The sequence below is a fragment of the Rhincodon typus genome, chromosome 10 (genome assembly GCF_021869965.1).
Source record: "Rhincodon typus isolate 14 chromosome 10, sRhiTyp1.1, whole genome shotgun sequence".
Classification (NCBI taxonomy): Eukaryota; Metazoa; Chordata; class Chondrichthyes; order Orectolobiformes; family Rhincodontidae; genus Rhincodon; species Rhincodon typus.
In genome coordinates this window covers 19,817,445-19,841,085 of record NC_063341.1, presented here as the reverse complement: position 1 = coordinate 19,841,085, position 23,641 = coordinate 19,817,445, and the positions used below count along the sequence as shown (strand labels likewise).

The 23,641-nt window shown below is 41.3% G+C and overlaps 1 protein-coding gene and 1 long non-coding RNA gene across 4 annotated transcripts in view; one reads left to right on the top strand and one right to left on the bottom strand.

Annotated features, from left to right (window-relative positions):
- LOC109927772 (adhesion G-protein coupled receptor D2-like) overlaps window positions 1-23,641 on the top strand; it is a 259,955-nt gene that overhangs the window by 177,095 nt on the left and 59,219 nt on the right. The window lies entirely within an intron of this gene.
- The window catches only part of LOC125484136, a 48,788-nt gene that overhangs the window by 19,914 nt on the left and 5,233 nt on the right, over window positions 1-23,641 (bottom strand). For all 3 annotated transcript variants that reach the window (XR_007262990.1, XR_007262988.1, XR_007262989.1), the window contains one exon: window positions 8,656-8,741. This is a non-coding gene — a long non-coding RNA (uncharacterized LOC125484136). The remainder of the gene's footprint in view (window positions 1-8,655; window positions 8,742-23,641) is intronic.

The following is a 23,641-nucleotide window of genomic DNA, read 5'->3' as shown; positions in this document are numbered from 1 at the left end:
GAAGGGTCTAGGCCCGAAACGTCAGCCTTCCTGCTCCTCTGATGCTCCTTGGCCTGCTGTGTTCATCCAGCTCTGCACCTTGTTATCTATTATTGAAAATTGTCGCAGCTTTTCCCCTACCAGCTCCTCGTCAAATGGTTTGGGAATAGGAGGCAAAATTGGGAATTCTTCCATGAACAATTGCCGAATTATGCATTAGCTACAATTTTGTCAAGGAAACCAGGATGAGTTGCTCCACTTTCCTACTTCTGCGAAAAGACTGTTTCAAAATATATTCCACCGTACATTTCTCAGAAGTGCAGAAGAAAAATAACTCATTGCAGAAATTCTAAAATCTTTCAGGTTTGAACTTCAAGTGAATGTTACATATGCTTGGTGCGTGTTCAAAACTAAGGAACAAAGTGGAAAAAAAAACCTCCGTTGAACAGTACATTACGTCATGAACACAGCTTACACAAACCTGTCAAATCATGCAATGAAAACATAAGCTAGTTAGAAACAGGATTGTATGAGGAATAAAGGTTCTAAAAGTCAAAGCATTCCAACAGAGAGAAGACAAACTTCCACACAGGAGTGCAAATGACCTGTACAGTAGTACTGAGATTGTGAATTAACAGCCTGAGCATATTCATGGCAGAACACACTCCGTCTTGCATTATGCTGACTGATACTCCAGGCACATGGAGCACTCTATCACAGACAAAGGGCAGAATACAAATACTGCAGAAGATATCATGCAAAAGAGAAGTCAGTCCAGCATGTCCTAACCGCAAGAAGCGGAATCATTTTACACACAAGTGCATGACTAAAAAGAAGCCCAATAGGCAAGTGTAGACGGTCACTGCAGAGATATTGGCTGAAGATTCTGATGAATCACTTTACACCATACAACAGGTTTGTTCAGTCAAGTCAATTGATGAGACATAGTTTGAGACTTTAGGAATGAGGCCTGTAGAAATAGGACAGGCTAATGTAAAATATCAGGGATATAGTGGGGATGGGTCTGAGTGGGATGCTGTGGGGGTTGGTGTGGACTTGTTGGGCCGAAGGGCCTGTTTCCACACTGTAGGGATTCTATGATACCCCGATGTGCCATGCAACACCATGATATTCCTAGACCTGTGCAAAGTGGCTCAACATGGGAATATAAAAATGGAGTCCTCAAAAGTAAGGTTAAGGCCAAATGATGGCTGTAATCTCTTGCTGAGAGGGCGTTGCATTAACATGAAGGACGATTTGGAGTTCTGGATCATAAACGGCATGTAAGTGCCACCCAGCTCAGCCACAACAAGTTTAAAGCATGGGCTAGTAACACTGAATGTGCCAAGCAAGATTTGCAACATGTCAGATCACCCTAAACCATCCGAGATGATGACAGTGCTATTTTCACAGGCTGAGGCTGTCTTCCAGGCAGATATCATCTCACAGTAGATGAGAATGTAAGAGCAATTCAGCATCTGCTGAGGAGAGTTCCAGCTGCCCCCAAGGCCAGTCCTAAGGAATTTATCGGAGAGCTGGAAAAGAAGGGGATAATGAAGAAAATGACAACTCCTACAGAACTAAGTAGCAGCATGGTAGCAGTGAAACAAGAAAACTGAGGGTATGCATTGAACAGTAGAATCTAAATAAAGCCCTGAAGAGATCTCAGAACACATCACCAACCATTGAAGGGATTTTGTCATGACTTGTAAAGGCAATAAATTTCACTGCCCTACATATGAAGGCTGATTACTGGCAAGTGAAGCTGGATGAAAGCAGGAACTTTCTAATCACGTATAGAGATAACAAGGTGTAGAGCTGGATGAACACAGCAGGCCAAGCAGCATCAGAGGAGCAGGAAGGCTGACGTTTCGGGCCTAGACCCTTCACATTTTGGGTGCTATCTGGGCAATACAAATGACGGCAGATACCATTTGGCATTCCCACTATTCCAAAAGAATGCCAATGCAGTCAATGTGGGATAGTTAGTGATCTTGGATGGAGACTATTGTGGATGATTTGCGGGGTTTCTGCATACTGAAACACAATGGGAGAAGCCATTGCTAACGACAATCAAAATCTAGTTTGACTGCTTGGCAGAGCTCGCAAGATGACCATGAAGGTGAACAAGAAAACAATTACAGTTAAAGTTGCCTGCAGTTGAGTACATTGACCTTGTTCTGACAGCAAAAAAGTCTTTTCCCAAATCCTGAAAAGGAGAGCTGCAGCAGCAATGCAGTGCTTAACAGAAGTAACAGCCGTGTGACAATTTGTTGGATTTGTCTGCTATTTGGCAAAATAGCTGATCTCTGGCTAAGGATGGGGCAAAGAACAAGAAGCAATGTTCACTTAAATCAAACAACTAGTGATGGTAATGCCAGTGTTGAAATGCTATATCGTGAATAATGAATTCATCCTGCAACATGACACCAGAGAGACTAGACTTGGAGCAACGAAAATGCACCAAGGACAACTGGTTCCATTTGCATCCAGGGCACCAACACAAACAGGAAAATATTACGCCCAAATTGAGAAAGAATGCCTGGCCATTGTCTTTGCTTCTGAACATTTTAACCAATACCTACTTGGAAGAGAAAGTGACAGTCAAGTCTGACCACAAGCCACTTCAAGGCATTTTCCTCAGGCGGCCATGATCTGCTCAAAACCATTCTCAAAGAATGTTATTCCAGTTGCAGAGATACATCTGGATGTGAAGTACAAGCAAGAGAAGCAGATATATACTGTAGACACACTGAGAGCAGCTGCCCGATGATGAAAGTGGAGGAAGTGACAACCGAGTGTGAAATCTTCCGGATTCGATGTGAAGCAGCAGCTCATCGTGCTTTGGAATTTATAAAGGCAGCAGAACAACTGCATAAAACAGATAAGCCCCTCTCTCAAATCAAGAAAACTGTCCAACAAAATGTAACTCTTCTTCAGTATGCAAGACGCAGTGACATAAAGAAGGCCAGAGAGCATCAAGAACACACCTGTTCCATAAGAACATACTGGGCATATGAGAGAAATTGACAGCCCAAGATGGCATATTGTACAAAGGCAATGGAGTCATTATTGCAAAGGAATTGAGAGGTTAGGTACTGAAGTGTATCCAAGCATGGTCCACATCAGTAAGCGCAGTGCTTGTAATGACACACGACATCCCAGACAGACTATGGATGAAGCTAGGAGTTGTAGTCTTCACTCTTGCAGGAACGGATTATCTGGTCACTGTAGACTACTATTCTGACTAATGGCAGGAGGACCAGTGACTACTGCTAACATTGTTAAATACTGAAAAGCACACTTCAACTGTTAAAATATTCCTGAAATTATGACAAGCAGCAATGGTCCTCAGTTCACAAGTGAGGAATTTAGTCACTTCAAGAAAGATTGGGAAATTCAACACTATACATCATTTCCTCATTATCTCCAAATGGAAAGGCTGAGGTGGCAGTAAAAATCACCAAAAGAATCATAAAGAAAATAAGCAAATCCCAACACATGTATTATGATACAATCCTCAACTGGAGGAGAACACCAAGACTAATATCACACAAACTATTCTTCTAATAGCAAGAAAGCTATTCAAATTAGAAGTAGCAATAGGTGGGTGTAAAAAAAATCAAGGCGAAATCGTAGAAAAGCAGATTTCTTTTCAACAAGCTTGCTAAATCATTGCTAGAGTTGATACTGGAGAGCTAATAAGAGTGCAAACATTCAACAATTTCAACAAAAGCCAGATCGAATGGCAACTTAGGAGCTGTGTGGAGCAGTTGTCATCTTGATCATAGACTGTGGACGCAAACAGCCAGACTTATCATCACAACCGAGGTCACATGCTTGTCTTCAAATGTCAAATGCTGATACGAAAGAGGCGAATGTGCCAGCTGTGCATCAATATCAGGCCCAGAGGTTCATAGCAACCCAACCACGACCACTGCAACAACAAACGAGACAGAAACACTATTCCTCGCTGAAACAACATGACCCAAATGAACAGCTAATGACAGCAACATGCGCGCATGCTTTAAAGATTGTGTGTGCAATTTGTACACTGAGACTGATGGAAGTAACAAACTACTAAGGCATGAGGCATATATGTTTGGTAACTTGGGTGAATAAAGCCACACATGAATAAAAAGGGGGATAGCTGGATTGAAATACTTTTTCTTTATTCAGTCATGAAATGTGGGCATTGCTGGCTGGGCCAACATTTATTGCTCACTCCTAATTGCCCTTGAGAAGGTGGTGCTGAGCTGCTTTCTTGAACTGATATAGTTCCTTTGGTGTAAGTACACATGCAATGCCAGTAGAGAGGGAGTTCCAAGACTTTCACTCAATGACGCTAAAGGAACAGCCAGGACTGCGAGTGAGTTGGAGGTGGTTGTGTTCCCATGTATTTGCTGTCTTTTTCGTTTGGATGGAAATAGTCATGTGTTTGGATGGTGCCATTTACAGCATCTTGGTGAAATCCTATAGTGTATCTTGTGATAGTGCACACTGTTGCTACTGAGCGTCGATGGTCGTCGGAATTAATGTTTATGGATTTGGTGTTAATTAAACTGACTCATTTGTCTTGGCTGGTGTCAAGCTTCTTGAGTGTTGTTGGAGCTGCACCCATCCAGGCAAGTGGGAGTATTCCATCACACTCCTGAGTTGTCCCCTGTAGATGGTGGGCAGGCTCTGGGGTTTCAGGAGGTGAGTTACTCACAATATTTGTTCTAGTCTGCCAGAATCATGCAACCTCTAACACATACTTCAATAAAGTTCTTGTGTTGGATATATTGCTGTGTTGTACACTGGAATGATTATTTGAAAAGGATAAATTTGAAGGGTTTGTGGAAAAGGCAAGGGAGTGGTACTAGATGAACCGCTCCTTTCTAGAAACAGCACAGATACAATTGGCTGAATAGACTGTTTCTGTTCTGCAATGAATCTATATTTCTACGGTGAACCATTGCCATATTGCATACTTGTGCATGACATGTAAGTGACTGACAACTTGCATATTAGTATCGTTGTGCATCATTCATGTGGTGTTATTTTTGAACTAGGTCCTGCCCCAATGTTTTCAGATCACTGCCATGATGGCTCCTTGTCCAAATAAATGTAGAATGACAATGGGTATGAACAATCGTGGGGAGGCGATGGCCGAGTGGTATTATCACTGGACTGTTAATGCAGAGACCCTGATAATGTTCTGGGGACCCAGGTTCAAATCCCACCATGGCAGATGGTGGAATTCGAATTCAATAAAATATCTGGAATTAAGAGTCTAAAGATGGCCATGAATCCACTGTCAATTGTTGGAAATACCCCTCTGGTTCACTAATGTCTTTTAGGGAAGGAAACTGCCATCCTTACCAGGTCTGGCCTACTTGTGACTCCAGAACCACAGCAATGTGGTTGACTCTTAGCTGCCCTCTGGGAAATTAGGGACGGGCAATAAATACTGCCTGGCCAGTGAATGAATTAAAAAAAGTCACAGAATTTGATCCTCCATGCTTTAAGTATTGTACTTTTCCCTTAAATAATATTCAATGAGGAATCTTGACAGCAGAACATTTTAATGTAGATTGTTTTACATAGTCTTTTCATTAAACTAACACTTCTTTTGAGATTTCAGCCTTTTAGAAATAATTGCTGTAGGAGTTGGTCCTGCCCTTATGGATGCTATGAACTGTTTGCATTGGCTTAGTAAACCTGAACGTCCCTTACAATTTGTATTGTATAAGTTAACAGTGCTAACAAGGTTGTAGGTTCCCAGGGAAAAGAAGTGATTTCAGTTCTGTTCATTTTGGACATTATGATAAATTAAGGTTTCCATAAGGAAGCTCACTGTCGGATGTGTGGAATTGCCAGTTGGCAGTACGGGACAACTGATTGGATGTCGGTGACTTATGAGTGGAGGCATTGATTACATCATTGCAGTGCACTCCAATTTATGACTGACAGCCTGTATTGCAGACCAGAGCAAATATTAAAGCATGAACCCATTTTTAAATTTCAAAATGGATGGGATTGCAATCTCGTCCGTAATTCAGTTGTTGTGTGAGTATTCCTTTTGCGAAAAGGGCAAACGAGTTTGAAATACTGTGCAGAACTTTTAGGAAGTTGGAACATTTCTGGTAATCACTGGTAGATGTCCCACCGTTTTGAGTACGAATAAACAAGAACCTGGTGTAAGATTTTAAATGTTTAGTGGTGCAGCATTAATGTAATCATTATTCGCCCATCATTGGGTTACTGAGGCAAGCTATCATGTCACCGAATCGAGGTGAAAATATTGTAGAATTCAAGTGGTTTAGCCCATATATATCTAATATTGCCACACCAAAGGAGCCCCGACACTGCTTCCACCTCCCATAACCTTGCATATTCGACTAATATAAATGAGACAACAACTTTTTTACCTCCTTTGCCACTACTCAACTAAGAATAAATTTTCCTCCCCAATTCTTCGCTTCTCAGTAGGGCATATTTTAGAAAGTAAATACTTTTATTGTGTCTTCAACTGTGATAAGGCCACAAATGTAGCTAAGTCACTGTCACTCCAGGATACCTTGTTGAGATGGTGGGTTTATAACATTTGATTACTTAATCAGTAATGTTGCTTATTTATATTTCCCAGCTCCCTTGAAGAAATCCCTTTTCACAACTGTTTACATTATTATAAAATATATTTTCTCTTTTCCATAATTCCCATGGAGATTATGGACAGACTTTGATTGTTTAAAAAAAAGTTTGTTTTGTTACTTGGTTCAGATAGTACCACTCCTACCTCAGAAACAGAAGGTTGTGGGTTCAAGCCCCATTCCAGATTCCCGAACACAATCTTTTGGTTGATTTTTCCAGTGCAACAGTGAGGGAAAGCTACACTGTCAGAGGTGCCATCTTTGGGTTGAGATGTTAAACTGAGGTCTCAGCTGCCTTTCTGAATGGATCTCGAAGATTCCATGGCATTATTTAAACCATAAGAACAGGGGAGTTATCCTTGATGCCGTGTCGATATTTAGCCCTCAGTTGACATCACAAAAAACAGATGATTTTGATTTGATTTATTATTGTCAAATGCACTGAGATGCAGTGAAAAGTACTGTTTTGTGTGCTGTCCAGGCAAATCATACCTTACAGTACATCAGGGTAATAGACAGAATGCAGAATACAGTATTACAGCTACTGAGGAGGTGCAGAGAAAAATTAACTTTAATAAATGAGAGGTCCGTTCAAAAGTCTGAAGTTGTTCTTGAATCTGTTGCTGTGTGTTTTCAAACTGTTGTACCTCCTGCCCAATGGAAGAGGTTGGAAGAGACTATAAACCTGGTGAGAGGGGTCTTTGATTATATTGGTTGCTTTCCTGAGGCAGCGGGAAGTATAGATGGAGTCAATGGATGCAAAGCTGGTTTGAGTGATGGACTGGGCTGTGTTCACAACTCTCATTGTCACGTTTCTGTTTATGGGTGCTTGCTGTGTGTAAACTGGCATTTGCTGTATTACAACAATAACTACTTTTATTTTAAAGAAAGTAATTCATTTGTTGTTATGCACTTTGGGACACCCTGAGGTTTTGAAAGCATAACCAGGGAGAGAAATCACGGACCCTAAGGCTTCTCTTGTATCTATGCTACTTATCCTGATCTACATTTTAACACTCGGCATCCTCTGTTGAGCACTTTTTCAATGCGCTTGAATCCTATAGAATAGAATTGTGCAGAATGGAAGGAAGTCATCCAGCCCATTGAGACTATGTCAGTTCTTCCCAAGAGAAATTTCCACCCTCCACACGATCCCTAATTTATACTTGAATTGGAATCTATATCCATTACAATATCAGGGAGGGAATGCATTCCAAGTCATAACCACTCTTTGTATCATATATTTCTTTGTATTACCCCTTGTCCTTTTGCCATCATCTCATAAAGTTAAACCTGGTCCATCTGATTATTGATCCTTTAGACAATGTGAGCAATTTCTGTTTATTAGATCTAAACGGTTCATAACTTCATACATTTCTATCAAATCCTGTCTGCTTCTTAGCTTCGAGGAGAATCTCCCAGATTCTCTGTAATCCTTCATCCCTGGAGCAGTTCTTTTTTTTTCTGAAGTCTTTGCAAGGGGTTTATATCCTTCTGGTGCCCAGAATTGGAAGCACAGATGCAACGGGGTCAAACTGTTTTATACATGTTAGCAAAACTTCTTTGCTTTTGTACTCTATGTCCCTATTTGTAAAGACCAACAAAAATCCAGGTTTCAATGTGATACAGTTTACAACCATTCCATTTTTGGACAATTGCACACAATGTGGTTGTTCATATTACGTAAATAGCTCCACTTACTTGAATCTGGCCCTATATCAAATATTTTTAGGGCTTTTCCTAAAATTTTCTTGAGGGCTACTTTTTGATTCACTTTCTCATTCTTTAATACATTCATTAAGTAATGCAGTCATGTTGTAAAAATACCTCCTACAATTTTGTTAATAGTGTGGCTTTTGGACTTGCAAAGAAGCTGAGTTACAAGAATTCATCAATATCCTCAATTATCAGCTCTCCAGTAAACTTGAAGCCAAATGCAAAAAGAAAGCATTGATTTACTCAATACCACAAAACAGCAAACATTGTTTTAACTGGCACCTTAGGAACCGGCACTCTTGATAAATGGGCAAAAATTATGTACCTGAAATACTGAAGGTTTCGTGTATTGTGATCTCCACAATGTTCGATTTGAGGTGCGTGTCTGAAGACGGTCTGCAGGTAAATTTTCTGTAAGGCAAAGTTGCATTATTATTTAAGTGATTTATACTGTAAATAAAATATAACATTGATATGTTTGCCCCTGCAATACATTTCTATTATTTAGTATGTGTTTTTATATTGGTTATGTGGAATTCTTGATCAGGTACACTCCTGCTCCCACAGGTGCCAGTTAATAAAAGGTTTGCTGTATTTAAGTTGGCCCAAGACATCAGGCATAAGTTTTCCTTAAGAATAACTGGTAGACACTCATACACAAACCGTAAGTATGCCTTCTGCAGAATAGTGAGGTCATACTTAATGCACTTCCATCACATATGCACATAGCTGGAATATTTAATGACACAGTTACTACCCTTTTCACTGTATCTCAGAACTCAATCTCAGTTCGAAATTTAAAAATTGCCAGTTGTTTGTTAACATAACATTCACTACTTTCTCCCGATATAGTAGCTATGGAAATTATGCAGTCTTAAACTAGAGGTACACATTTTGCAAGGAATCCATTACCTCAGTGATTTCCAGTTGAATTTTCTTTTGTAGATGGATTTGAAATAGTTCTCTCTCCTTTGCAGCCTCCTAATGCACCTTGCAGTCATCTCCTTCCCTCCCTCTACTTGCAGCTTCAAACCCCTTAATGCTGATTTAACACCGGCACTAGCGTTTTCGATCTGACTAGTCCAGCTAATGCTTTGCACCCAATTTTTCAACAGTTGGAAAATGCTCCTAATAACTTCATTTAAATGATCATCAGATGGGGTGGCGGGGTGGCACAGTGGCTCAGTCATTAGCACTGCTGCCTCATAGTGCCAGGGGCACAGGTTCAATTCCACCCTTGGGTGACTGTCTGTGTGGAATTTGCACATTCTCCCTGTGTCTGCATGGGTTTCCATCCAGGTGCTCCGGTTTCCTCCCACAGTCCAAATATGTGCAGGTTAGTTGGATTGGCCGTGCTAAATTGCCCATAGCGTCCAGGGATGTGTAGGTTAAATGGATTAGCCATGGGAAATACAGGGTTATAGCGATTAGTTGGGAAGGGTGAGTCTGGATTGGATACCCTTTGGAGAGTTGGTGTGGACTTGGGCTGAATGACCTGGTACCACACTATAGGGAATCTATGATCAATGAAATATTTTTAGCTTAGTTTCAATGGAACAGCTATTTATTCCTTCTGGGAAGGTGGGGAAAATGTCTGGTACACTGGCATTAATTTTTGTCCTTTTGGTAGACACAGATACAAGATTTGCCCTTAATGACAATTCGATCAGGGTATCTTGCCTGACCCTGTGAATTTATGCTGGGTGATCCTATCAGTCTTTCCTATTATTTCTAACTGATTATAAAGGAAAATGATAAGCCAATTTGACTGGCAAGCTTTAGAGTAAAGCAGTAATTCAAGTTTTGGTGTGGCTGTGTTTGGCACTTTGTAAGTGTGAGGACTGAAGAATGTGCCTCAGAGGAGTCACTGTGTCCGAGGATATCTTTTCAGATGTGTGAGCACTTTCCTCATTGAGGTTTTAATTGTGTAGGAATAGTTCGAACCTTTAGATTCACAGATTGTTTTTGAAAATTGAGATAAAAGGTACAAGCTAATGTAGTTTTCCAGTGCAGGTTTCCATAAGCCTTTGCTTTATCATCTATCAAAAGTAGACAGTAATGTCAATAAGTCTTTACCTTATTAATTCAGTGCTGCTGATTCAGCTCAGTACGTTTTGGTTAGTAGGGTTTTAATCAAGAACAAACATTCAGTACCAGGGTAAAAGCATTGCCTTACACATTAACAATGCAATATTCATAATGGACAGCTCAAACAGCAAGGGCCCAATTTCCCCCTTTTATGCTAGGTATAAATGATGTTTGCATGCAAACAATCTGCAAATACTACCAATAGCTTCAAAAGAAAGCCAGCACAGAAAAGCCTCAATTTGCAGCTACTTTGAAAGTGCATTGAGGCACAGAATTGTGCTACCTCAGGCTGTGGGTACAGCTAATGTTCTTTCACTATGAATTCTGGCAAAAAAAATGAAATTTTCTTCCAATCCTTTCGGGAATGTTGTAGAAATGTACTGGAATTCTCTGCTGTTCCATCTGATTGTTATATGGTTTTAAACTTGGTTATGTGGTTGTCACAGTGGATAAGAAAACATTCTTCCCTCCTCTCCTCCCAGTTCAAAGAGGCACTTATGTTCTCCCCTACCCGCCCATCCGCAATGCTCAGTTCTTGTTTGTCTTGTCTTTCCAGCTCCTGCTGGCATTCTTCTCCTCCCCTCAGATTCACGGAGATGCTGAAACTTGGCAGCTCTCAGATTTGACACTGACAATCTTCACACTCACACTCACAGTTCACACCAACAATCTCATGCTCACAGTTCACACTGAAAATCTTCACACTCACGTTCAACAGTTCACACTGACCCATCTCACACAGACAAACTTCATTCCCATGGTTCACACTGATAATGTCACACACACATTTCACACCAACAATCTTCACACTCACACTCAGTTCTCTCTGACAACCTTCACATTCTCACTGAGTTCACACTGACAATCTTCACACTCAAACTCATGTTCATAGTTCACACTCACATTTCACATTGACTCTTCACTGTCATAGTTTATACTGACACTTTTTACACTCACAGTTCACACTGACCATTTTCAGACTCACTCCTACAGTTCACTCTGACACTCCTCACTCACTGTCATTTCACAGTGATAGTTCTCTGACCTACAGTTGATGCTGACACTCCTCATATTGATACCTACAAAGCAAGTAGAAGCTCTTCAGTCTGCTGTAGTTCACCCTGACACTGTTTGCAGTTGCTATCACAGTTTATAATGAGACTCTTCACTCTCACTGTCAAATACAAACATATGAATTAGAAGTAGGCCATTCAGGCTCTTGAGCCTGCACTGCCTTTTTGTAAACTAATCTTATTGAAACCTCAAATTCACAATCCTACCTAGCCCCTGAAAATCTTTCACTCCTTTGCTTGGCAAGAATCTATCTACGTCTACCTTAAAAATATTCAAGGATCACCCACCTTTTCAGGAAGAGAGTTCCAAAAGACTCTCAATACTATGAGAGAAAAGAATTAAGCCTGATCTCTGTTTTAAATGGTTGATTCCTGAATTTTAAACAGTGACCCATGGTTCTGGATTCTCCTATAAGAGGAATCATCCTCTTGACATCAGGACCTCTCATGATCTTGTATGTTTCAATCAAGTCACCTCCTACCCTTCTAAACTCCGGTAGTTACAAGTCTGACCCATCCAACTTTTCCTCTTAAGACAACCCTCTGATTTCAAGCATTTTCTGGTAAACGTTGTCTGATCTGCCTCCAGTGCATTTGCTTCCTTCCTACTGTGTGTAGTACTCCAGATGGGTTACACCAGTGCCCTTTATAACTGAGGCATAACCTTCCTAATTTTGTATTCAATTCTGCTCATGATAATTATTGACATGGAAATCTAACCACCACTCATTGATGTTCAGTGTTATAGGCATCATTGAATCCCTCACTAACAACACCCTGGGGGTTACCATTGACCAGAAACTGAACTGGACATACCATATAAATACTATGGCTATAAAAGCTGGTCAGTGGCTAGGAATCCTGCAGCATGTAGCTCAACTGCTGACTCCTCAAAGTCTGTCCATCATTTACAAGGGGCCATCAGGAGTGTGATGGAATACTCCCCACTTGACTCGATAAGTGCAGTTCTGCTAACACTTACAAAGCTTGGCACCATCCAGGCACCACATCCACAAACATTCACTCCTTCCACCTCCAACACTCAGTAACTGCAATGTGTACCATCTACAAGATGCAAGACAGAAATTCACCACAGCTCCTAATCCTGCACCTTGCAAACCTACGACTACTACCATCTAGAAGGACAAGGATAGCACATACATGGGAACACCACCACTCGCAAGGTCCCCCTACAAGCCACTCCCCATCCTGACTTGGAAATATATCGCTGTTCCTTCACTGTCACTGGGTCAAGATCCTGGCAGTCCCCCCGTAACAGTACAGTTGTAAACCTATAGCACATGGACTTCAATAGTTCCAGAAGGCAGCTCATTATCACCTTCTCAAGGGCCACTAGGGGCGAGCAATAAATGCTGGCCAACCAGTGTTTCCCACATGTCATAAGTGACTAAAATTCTATCAGTATTCCTAATTATTTGCTGTAACTGCATATTAATGTTTTGTGATTCACATACAAGGACACCCAGAATTCCTTTGCATCTTAGAATGCTGCAATCTCTGATCATTTAGTTAACATGCTTGATCTTTATTATTCCTTTCAAAATGAACAATTTTACATTTTCTCAAATTCAATAATATTATGGTTGCTGCTAAATAGTGTGTCTTCACTGTGAGGTTGTTAATTATTGTATCTCATTGTACAATACTGAGTCTGGAATAGCCTGCTGTCTGGTCAACTCAAGAACATGCTTTTCAAAGAATATAACCCAGGAATGTTCTCTGAATCTGCATCTCTGCAACCTTTGCCCATATGATATTTCCAATTGATGTGTAGATTAAAATCTTCCCATGATTATTTCTGATGAGCTCCTATTATTTCTTCCTTTTTGCTCACCCTGCTGGGTGTTTACTGTTAGTGGTTCTGTATGTAACACCCACAAGTGATTTCCTGCTTTTATCATTTTTCATTTCTACCCAACGTTTCCACAATTGCTTTCCTGTACTTAGGTTCTCCTGCTCTGTTGTGCTCATGCTGTCAATAACTAACAAAACCACCTCCATCTTTTTCCTAGTTGCTTGTCTTTTCTAAACTTCCTGTCATTCCTAACTATTCTCAACCTTTCAAGATTCAGGTCCAAACCTATGTCACCCTGCAGCCATGTCTCTACAATGGCTACCAGATTGTACTTATTCATTTCCATTCATTGAGTTCAATAAATATCATGTGCATTCAAATAAAGAGCCTTTAGTTTTATCATTTTACTGTTTTTGTAAATTTTAGTCTATTTGTTCATTGATTGTTACATTTGCACTGATTGTCCCTTCCCACACGTACTTGTATTATTTATTTTCTTTTTGGCTTTGATTCTACTCTTTGAATTACTGCATCTTCTCAAATTTGATCCCTTGCCACCACCATTTAATTTAATCCTACTTCCTTAGTTATGTGGGTGGCAAGGACACTGGCTCCAGCACAGGTAAGATGGAAACCATCCCATCATTACAGCTCCCACTTTCCCTTGTACTAGTGCCAGTGCCTCACGAGCAAGAATCCACTTCAGTCTTTGAGCCATGCATTCACCTCTCTAATCTGGCTCGCAATAGGGTTAGGGATTCCCAAACCCTGCCACTAGTCCGTCAACACAGCCATCTGGACTCACACTCTGTGCTGCAGAGAACAGAACCAATCTCCCTTCACTATACTGTCCCCAGTTATCACCACAATCTTCCTTACTCCCTCCTTTTAAGTGGCTTCCTGTACAGTGTCAATTTAGCTCACCCACCCCATTGTCCTAATTTCCATCCAGACAAGTTTGACAAACCTCAAACCTGCTTAATAATTTATAAAGATTCCTACAATAATGCTCCTGCCACCTCTTACCTGCCTCTGTTACAGACACACTCCTGCCCCTGAACACTGACCAAATCAGATAACCCAAACCTGAGAACTGTGATAGCTTTGTGGTACAGTAAATTCATTCACCTGCCCGATGTGTCGCAGTGTCTGTAGTTAAGCTTCCAGCTCATAAACTCTGAGCTGAAGATTATCAAACTTACACTTGCTGCAGACCAGACTGGCACCCAAAACCTCCCACATGCTTCAATGTGACACATCACCCATTCTGCTATCCTTCGTGTTGAAAGGAACTACTTATTTATCTAATTAAATGATAAAAGCCACCAGTTGCTGAACCTTAAGAATCAAATGAACCTTAATTGTTTATCAGATCCTTACCAAATAACAAGCCTGTTCTTCAGTTGCAGTGCACACTGGTTCTCTGCGTGTTTGTTCCCATGTTTCACTCTGACATTCTTCACTCCCACAATGACACTTGCACTTACTATTCTCTCACTCTTCACACTGATGCTCTTCACGCTCACTCTTACAGGTCACCTTGATAATTCACTCCCACCTTCACGGTTCACTCTGAGATTCTTTCCTGTCACTTTTAGTTCACACTGACAGTCTCCACTCTTGCTGTCATAGTTCACACTGACTCTTGACACTGACATTCTCTTTACACTTTGCTCTGGCTATCTTAATTCACACTGATGTTGTTCACTCCCACAGTTCACACTGACACTGTTCACTCTCTTGATCCTCTCCACCTCAGCTCCACTGAAGTAGACAGGGGTGTATCATAGAGTCCCTACAGCGTGGGAACAGGCCGCTCAGCCCAACAAGTCCACACCGACCCTCCGAAGGGCACCACACACAGATCCATCCCCACACAATATTGCCTATGGCTAACATCCAACCTACACATCCCTGGCCACTATGGGACAATTTAGTATGGCTAATCCACATAACTTGCACATTTTTGGACTATGGGAGGAAACCGGAGCACCCGAAGGAAACCCACACAGACATGGGGAGAATGTGCAAACTCCACACGGACAGTTGCCCGAGGGGGGAATTGAACCCGGGTCCCTGGCACTGTACTAACCACTGAACCGTGTTCTTCTCCACTCAACCTGAGGTGAATGATCAGTTCTACACTCTTCACACTGACACCTTTCACTATTACAGTTCACACTGACACTCTTCACACTCACTCCCACAGTTCACACTGATACTCTTCACACTCACCCCCACAGTTCACACTCACCCCCACAGTTCACACTCCCACTCTTCGCACTCACTCCCACAGTTCACACACACACTCTTCACACCCTCGAACATCTCCACCTCAGCTCCATTGATGTAGATAGGAGCTTATCCTCATCCTTTCTTCCTGAAGTCAATGATCAGTTCTACGCTGTTCACACTCATACCCACAATTCACACTGACACTTTTCACACTGACACTGCTGCGGTTCATACTGACAGTTGTCACTGCCACGGTTCATACTGATTTAATTTGATTTGATTTGATTTATTGGTGTCGCATGTACCTAAGTACCTAAGTAAGTGAAAGGTTTTGTTTTGTAACCAGTACAGGCAGATCATAACAAACAAGGTCATACGGATCACGGGGCGCTTAGACAGAGTGAGGCATACAAGGTTACAACTGCACAGGAGGTGCACAAAAGCAAGGGCAACATTCGATTTAAATTCGTGAGGTCCGTTCAGGAGTCTAATAACAACAGGGAAGAAGCTGTTCTTGTACCCATTGGTGTGTGTGTGTTCAAGTTTCTCTTCTGCCTGATGGAAGAGGTTGGAAGATATTATTACTAGGGTGGGAGGTGTCTTTGATGATATTGGCAGCCTTTCCACAGCAATGAAAGGAGTAAATGGAGTCCTTGAATGTGAGGTTGGCTTCCATGATGGTCTGGGTTGTACACAAAACCTTCTCTCGTATCAGGCTGTTATGCATCGAGATAGAATGCTTTCTATGATGCATCTGTAAAAGTTGGTGAGGGTCCTTATGGATGTGCTGAATTTCCTTAGCCTCCTGAGGAAAAAGTGGCTTTGTTGTTCCTTCTTGACCATCATAATTACATGGGAAGAAGTCGATTATCGTCACTCATAGGAACTTGACACTCGTGACCCTCTTCACTTCAGTTCAGTTGATGTAGATGGGAGCATGTCCTCTTCCTTTCTTCCTGAAGTCAATGATCAGTTCTACACTCTTCACACTCACAGTTCACACTGACAGTCTTCACTCCCACACTTCAGAATGACACATTTCACACTAATTCTCATGGAATGCACTGCCTGTTAGTGAGGTGCATGCACTTTCAATTAAGGCATTCAATATATCATTATTTGCATCAAAATAACCTGAAAAGCTAAAGGGTAAAGACAGGAGAGTGGTGCTAAGTTATATTGTTCTTTTGGAGAGACAGTGTAGATGCGATGAGCCAAATATTCTCCTCCTGTGCTTCTGAGTATATACTGTCACAGGTCACTCTCACTCTGACAGGTCAAATGTCAGAGTGCTTGTCCCTATGTTCACCTTGACACTCATGTCTCTCTCTCAGCTAACTGTCTGCATACACCATGCACAGACTTGGATTTTATTGTCTAAGGTACAGCAACAAGTAAGATCCATAAAGATGAAGCTTTTATGAGGTTATATCCCAACTGTTAACATTAACAGTCAGTTATTAGCTCCAGAATCCTGCAATGTGGACTCTCCAGGTCAGTGTTTGTATAAATGTTGATTCTATCAAATTAAGATCGAAGAAGATGGTTTTTTACCTTGCCCTGAAAACCTCCTGATTTTTGAACTCAAATGTTAAGTTTGCTCTTAGCAGAAGGTCTAAATGGAATTTAGCTGATTTGCTTAATGCAAGCAATATTGCGGTCCTGCAGCCACCATGAAAATGGAAATTTTCACAATAATTTTTTGAATTAATCAGGAGACACTCTGGTTACCTTCATGAGATCAGTGACAATAATCCCTTTGGGATTATATCCAATAATTTGGTGAAGATGGCCTGTTGTGCCTTGTTAAGATTTTGTCATCTGAGTAATCCGATAATTTTTTTTTGCAAGTGACTTGAGAAGAAATACGATTTTATGCAACCTGTTTTTCTGCTTCTTCTGACTTTGACCCCACAGGGGAACATTTGAGGCCAGAACCCTAAGTGTTAAAGCTGACACTTTGTAGTCCAAACCTTGTCCTTTCTAGTTTCTCAGGTTGGTAATTTCAGTCCCCACTGTCAATCCAATATCAAGATGTTTAGTTTCCTGTTTTGCCTGTGTGGAGTTAAACATCCTGACCACACTGCCCTCAGCTGTGTGTTTTTACCCCAGGGAATCATCGAAAATGGGCTCATTTATCATCTAAGTAATCCGTTGGAATCTTAATTCCCGCACAAGTGTCTTATAAGCACCTGCAATAAGCATTAATTTACCAAGTGCAGTAATATTAGGGCCTGAGCTTTTCATTTTTGATCTTAATGAAGTGGCTGCTTCAAAGTTATGAATTTGTCAGACTTGTTGTGAAACACCATGACCTGAACAACATTGATTAGATCTTGTTTTTCTTAGTCTGTGCCACAATGAGAAGTGCCCTGTCTGTCATCCCTCTGACCCTGGGTTAGCAACAATTACATGAGCTCCATAAGCCCTTAAAACAAGCTAGAGGGAAATTCTGATTCTTTGTGTGGGTGACAGTAATGGACTTGTGGCTTTTGTAAACTATATTAGTGTCTGAGCAGTTATCATTACAGAGGAACTTAGTTACTGGATTTTCACCCTATTATAGTCAATGAGAGGGAAATCGGACCCTTGCTGTCAGACTCTCAGAGGCTAATCAAACTCTGCAGTGCTTAGTCAGTTAAGAGATTACAAAATTACAGTAGAATATTATGTACAAGATAGAAAATCACATACATTGAATATAATTTATGCTAAAATAATAATTAGTAACACAATATTAGTAATTAATAATACATCATTATATGATGTTCAGTGTATGACATGCCTGTAAGTTCTGTAAGTTGGATGCTTAATAGTGGAAGAAATCAATATTTGAGTGCAGGCAACCATGACAGATGACTGGTCTTTGAAATCAGGGCAACATGATTTTCTTGAAAAAGCAGTTGCAGTGTACTTATCAAGCAGTTCATGGCTGATTTAGATTGTCAATTAATGATGAAACCAGGCCTGACACCTTACAAAATCTAATCTCATGTTGATGGTAAAGACAGTGCAGTTTCTACATTACAAATCAATCTAAGGGGTAGGTTACATGTTGGGACTAATATGAAGGCAATCTGATATAAACTGACAGTCTGATTTGATTTGTTGACAGATTAAGCATCCCATAACATTGTGGGTAAGATTCTGATATTCCAAAGTCAGGGTAAATTGAGAATTGCACTTTGTGCCTGTGCTAAGTAATAAGTGCTGAAGTATTGGCCCCGGTAGCATCTCCATGAAGTCCAGCTAAGAGTGTGACCCCTGCTAAATCTAGTATTGCAGCTTTTAATATGGAATCCAGCTTAGGGCACTGCTATTGTAAAAGGAACCGACTGAACATGTGCTATAGCTGTAAAAATATTGCACATCTCTCATATAAAGTGGTACTTAAGTCCTGACACTCCATTGTAGCAATATGTCTACCAATGAAGGTAGTTTAACTACTGACCTGAGGGAAAAAAAACAAAGTGGATATTGTTACTTCAAACTTTAATTTCAGTGTCACTTGAAACATTATTTTAAATAGATGGAATGTATCAAGAATTAAATACTGATGTTTGAGATTACATAGATGGAATGAAAGGGGAATAAGGGGATCTGTGATTGGTGACCTGGGAATGGAATGCAGGTTCACGGGATTAAAACTGTTGCTTGTCTGACAGATAACCATCGAGCTGGACTAGGTGGACTATGTCCTTGTTTGCATTTTGTAATTTCTATGTATCTTTATTTAAGTATATTGGTGAAACTGAGGCAATCTGTTCCCTCTCTCTGAGTTAGGTTTACTTTGGGCCTGGTCGATGTCATCAGGTACACTGGTTACAAACCACAAGGAGGTCCTGTGCTAAGGACAGAGAGAAAATAAGTGGAACATGTTGCAATAAATAAAAGATTTTGTTTGCTTTTAGTAAAAAGTGAGAGTCTAACCAGCTGAGTTATTTGAGGTAAAGCTTCAAATGATTTGAAGATTTGATAGAATTGAACCTTGATTTTGGCTGCTGTAGCTCAGCACAGAATCTGATGGCCTCCAGCACACGTTTGTTGGTGGGGAAGTACTTAATGAGGTGGGCACCCTGCTACCATTCTGCCTCTGCCCCAATGAGAGTGGGAAGGCCTGTGAACAGCCACTAATTGAGGTCTTTAAATGGGCAATTACTAACCAATTAATGGCACATTGCACTGCCATTGGTATTAACTCAGCAGCGGGCTGGTTGGAGAGAAATGGGGACTGGGGGTTAGCCTGCTGTCGGTGTAGGAAGCACAACATACAAAGTTCCATTTAGAGATCTGTGGGTAAGGGAATCCTTTGTTCAAAGACATTCAGTGCTTGTTGGAGGGGTCTGGCATTTGGAAATATTGTGAGAAACCTGATGAGAACCATTTCTGTACTGCAGATCCCGCTGCCCTTCTGTAACTCCCCACCCTGAGACCCCTTCCTGCTATGTACCGATGATTTGGTGTCCAGTGACAATGCTGGTCCTCAAGTTGGTCTTGTACTATCGCCTCTGTGGTGGTGGTGCTATTTGGTAGAGCTGTAGGACTCTCATTACTGACAGCTCTTGGTGGGCAAGACTCTGGGATCCTTGATCCCAGGTAAGACCCACTTGGCATTTAATTTGGTGGGTCTTCCCCAAAATAAATATTGCAGACCTTTTGTCAGCTTTCAGCCACTTGGTGAGACTCCCAAAGCCTCCACTAAATATTGCTGTCAGTGTTTGAAATGGGGCCACTTTAGAACCTTCAGCTAAATTAAACTAATTAAGTTGAATTGAACAAATTAACTAGACAATGACCAATTTTCCGCCTTCAATCCAAATGAACAGATTTTGCAGGTTCTGCTGAACTTGAGAGTTAAACTGAAAACACGAACTTCCAAGATAAAAATCTTGGGATTACTACCGGAGCCACAGACAAATTGGCATAGGGCAAATAAAGTCAAGGAGTTAAATGCATGGTTCTTGTTTTTGTTTTTGGTCACGGACACTAGAACTGGGTAGGAGGGAACTTTCTGGTGGGATGGGATTCACTTGAAATGTGCTGGTGCCTAATTATTCAATTTGCCATAATTAGGACTGTAGAGGGTGCTATAAACTAATTGGGGAGCGAAGGGGAGAATTTGGGGGAGGGCAGCTGCAGGCTTACAAAGCAAGAGGACAAAGCAGCTATTTGGATAATGCTACCGAGAGTGGAACACAAAGGGACAGAGCATACACACATTGAAAACAGCAATTAATAGGGTCAAAATTGGACAGAAATTAAAAAAAAACAAAATGAATGGCCGTTTACTTGAATGCATGTCATATTTAGAATAAAATAATTGAATTAATGTCACAAATATGGGTTAAGAGGGTATGATCTTACAGCCATTACAGAGACAAGGTACCAGGAGATGAAAACTGGGAACTAAGTATTCAGAGATATAGTAGGAACTGCAGATGCTGGAAAATCTGAGATAACAAGAGCCTCCCAGTCGCGAACCATTTCAACTCCCCCTCCCATTCCTCAGACAACATGGCCATCCTGGACCTCCTGCAGTGCCACAACGATGCCATCTGAAGGTTGCAGGAACAGCAACTCATATTCCGCTTGGGAATCCTGCAGCCCAATGGTATCAATGTGGATTTCACAAGCTTCAAAATCTCCCCTCCCCCTACCGCATCCCAAAACCTGCCCAGCTCGTCCCCGCCTCCCTAACCTGTTCTTCCTCCCATCTATCCCCTCCTCCCACCTCAAGCCGCACCCCCATTTCCTACCTACTAACCTCATCCCGCCCCCTTGACCTGCCGCACCCCCATTTCCTACCTACTAACCTCATCCCGCCCCCTTGACCTGTCCGTCCTCCCTGGACTGACCTATCTCCTCCCTACCTCCCCACCTACACTCACTTTTACTGGCTCCATCCCCGCCTCTTTGACCTGTCTGTCTCCTCTCCACCTATCCTCTCCTCTATCCATCTTCTATCCGCCTCCCCCTCTCCTCCCTATTTATTTCAGAACCCCCTTCCCCTCCCCCATTTCTGATGAAGGGTCTAGGCCCGAAACGTCAGCCTTCCTGCTCCTATGATGCTGCTTGGCCTGCCGTGTTCATCCAGCCCTGCACCTTGTTATTCAGAGGTATGTGACTTTTTACACAGACAGGCAGGAAAGAAAGAGTGTTGGGGTAGCGTTATTGGTACAGAATGGAATGAGTTCAATAGCAAGAGATGATCAAAGATTGGAAGACATAGGATCTGTATGGGTGGAGGTAAGAAACAAAAAGAGGAATAGATCTCTAATCCATAGTAGCTAACAAAGAATATGGTGGGACAAAGAATAAATCAGGAGATAAATGGGGGGCCTTTAACAAAGGTAGCACATTAATCTTAGGTGACTTTTATCTTCATGTCGGTTGGGAAAATCAAATAGGCAGAGGTAGCCATAACAAAAAAATTACAGTGTATTTGGGATAGTTTCCTGGAACAATGTGTCATGGATCCAACTAGGGATCAGGCTAATTTGGATCCAGTGATGTGTAATGTGGCAGCATTAATAAATGAGTCAGAGTAAAAGATCCCCTAGGAAGTAATGACCATAACATGGTAGAATTATGCGTTTGAAAGGGAGGACCTTGGGTTAGAAACAGCTGCGCTATGCTTAAGTAAGAGTAATTATAAAGGAGTGAGGGCAGAACTGGCTGAAATGAACTTGGAAAAGGGTTTAGCTGCAAAGATGGTTGAGGAACAATGGCAGACGTGTAAGAAAATACATCTTGGTTCACAGCAAAGATATACCCAGTGAAGAAGGAGAATTCTGGGAAGGGGACAAACCAAGGGAAGCCAGGGAGGTTTGTGATAACATCAGGTTTAAAGAAAAAAACATAGTTTGGCAAAGATTAGTGGTAAGCCAGAGGATTGGGAAAATTTTTAAAAAACAACAAAAGATCTGGAACACAACTTTGCAGTGCTGCAGCTGGGTTATTTTCAGGGCCCAAAGTTTTGTTGATGTTGTGCTTTTGGCCAAATTGTTATTTCATGAATGAAAGTGCTTGAAGATTGGTTTCTGGGTTGGTGAGGAACCTCATGAGAAGCCCGAGATAGATCATCCACTCAGCATGTGTTGCTGAAGATAAATGCCAATACTTCAGCCTGGTCTTTTGCATTGAGGTTCTGGTCACCCCCATCATTGAGAATAGGGATATTCAGGGCAAATACTTGTCCTGCTAGTGTTTTTAGGCAGCTGGATTTGGCAGGATTGCAGGGCTTAGAAGCATAATCTGATTTAATGATAGTGGGATCACTTAGCCCTGTCTATCACTTGCTGCTTCGATTGTTTGATGTTTGACATGCAAGTAGTCCACTAGAGTTTAGAAGAATGAGAGAGGATCTGAGCAAGACACATATAATTCTTACAGGGCAAACTAAATGTAAGAAAAATGTTTTCCCTAATTAGAAGTCTAGAACCAGGGGACACAGTATCAGAGTATGGGTTAGACCATTTAGGATTGAAATGAGAAAACATTTCCTCACTCAAAGGCTAGTGAACCTGTGAAATTCTCCACTACAGAAGGCTATACAGACCAAGTCACTGAATATTTTCAAGGAAAAGAAAAATAAGTTTTCAGGTTTTGAAGGCATCAAAGGGTATGGGGAGAATGTGGAATTATGGCATTGAGATGGGGTCAGCCATGATGGAACAGTGGTACAAGCTTAAATGGCTAAGTGGTCTCCTCCTGCTCCTGGTTTCTATGTGTCCTTACTTTACCAGGTTGGTACCATATTTTTAAGTATGCCTGATGCTGCACTTGGCATGTTCTCGTATGCTCTTCATTGAGTCAGGGTTGACCCCATCGCTTACAGTCTTAGTAGAGAGGGGCCATGCAGATTATAGGAGATTACAGATTGTGGTTGAATACATTTTTGCAATTGTTGATGACCCAGAGTGCATCATTGGTTTTGAACTGCAAGATCTATTTGAAATCTGTCCCATTTATCCTGGTGGTGTGATTTATCATGATGGAGAGTGAAGATGGGACCTCCTCTCCAAAACCCTAATTTTTTTTGAAAAAAAGTGTTTAATTGACTATCACTTTTCTTCACTGTGATAGATTACAAAGGTGAA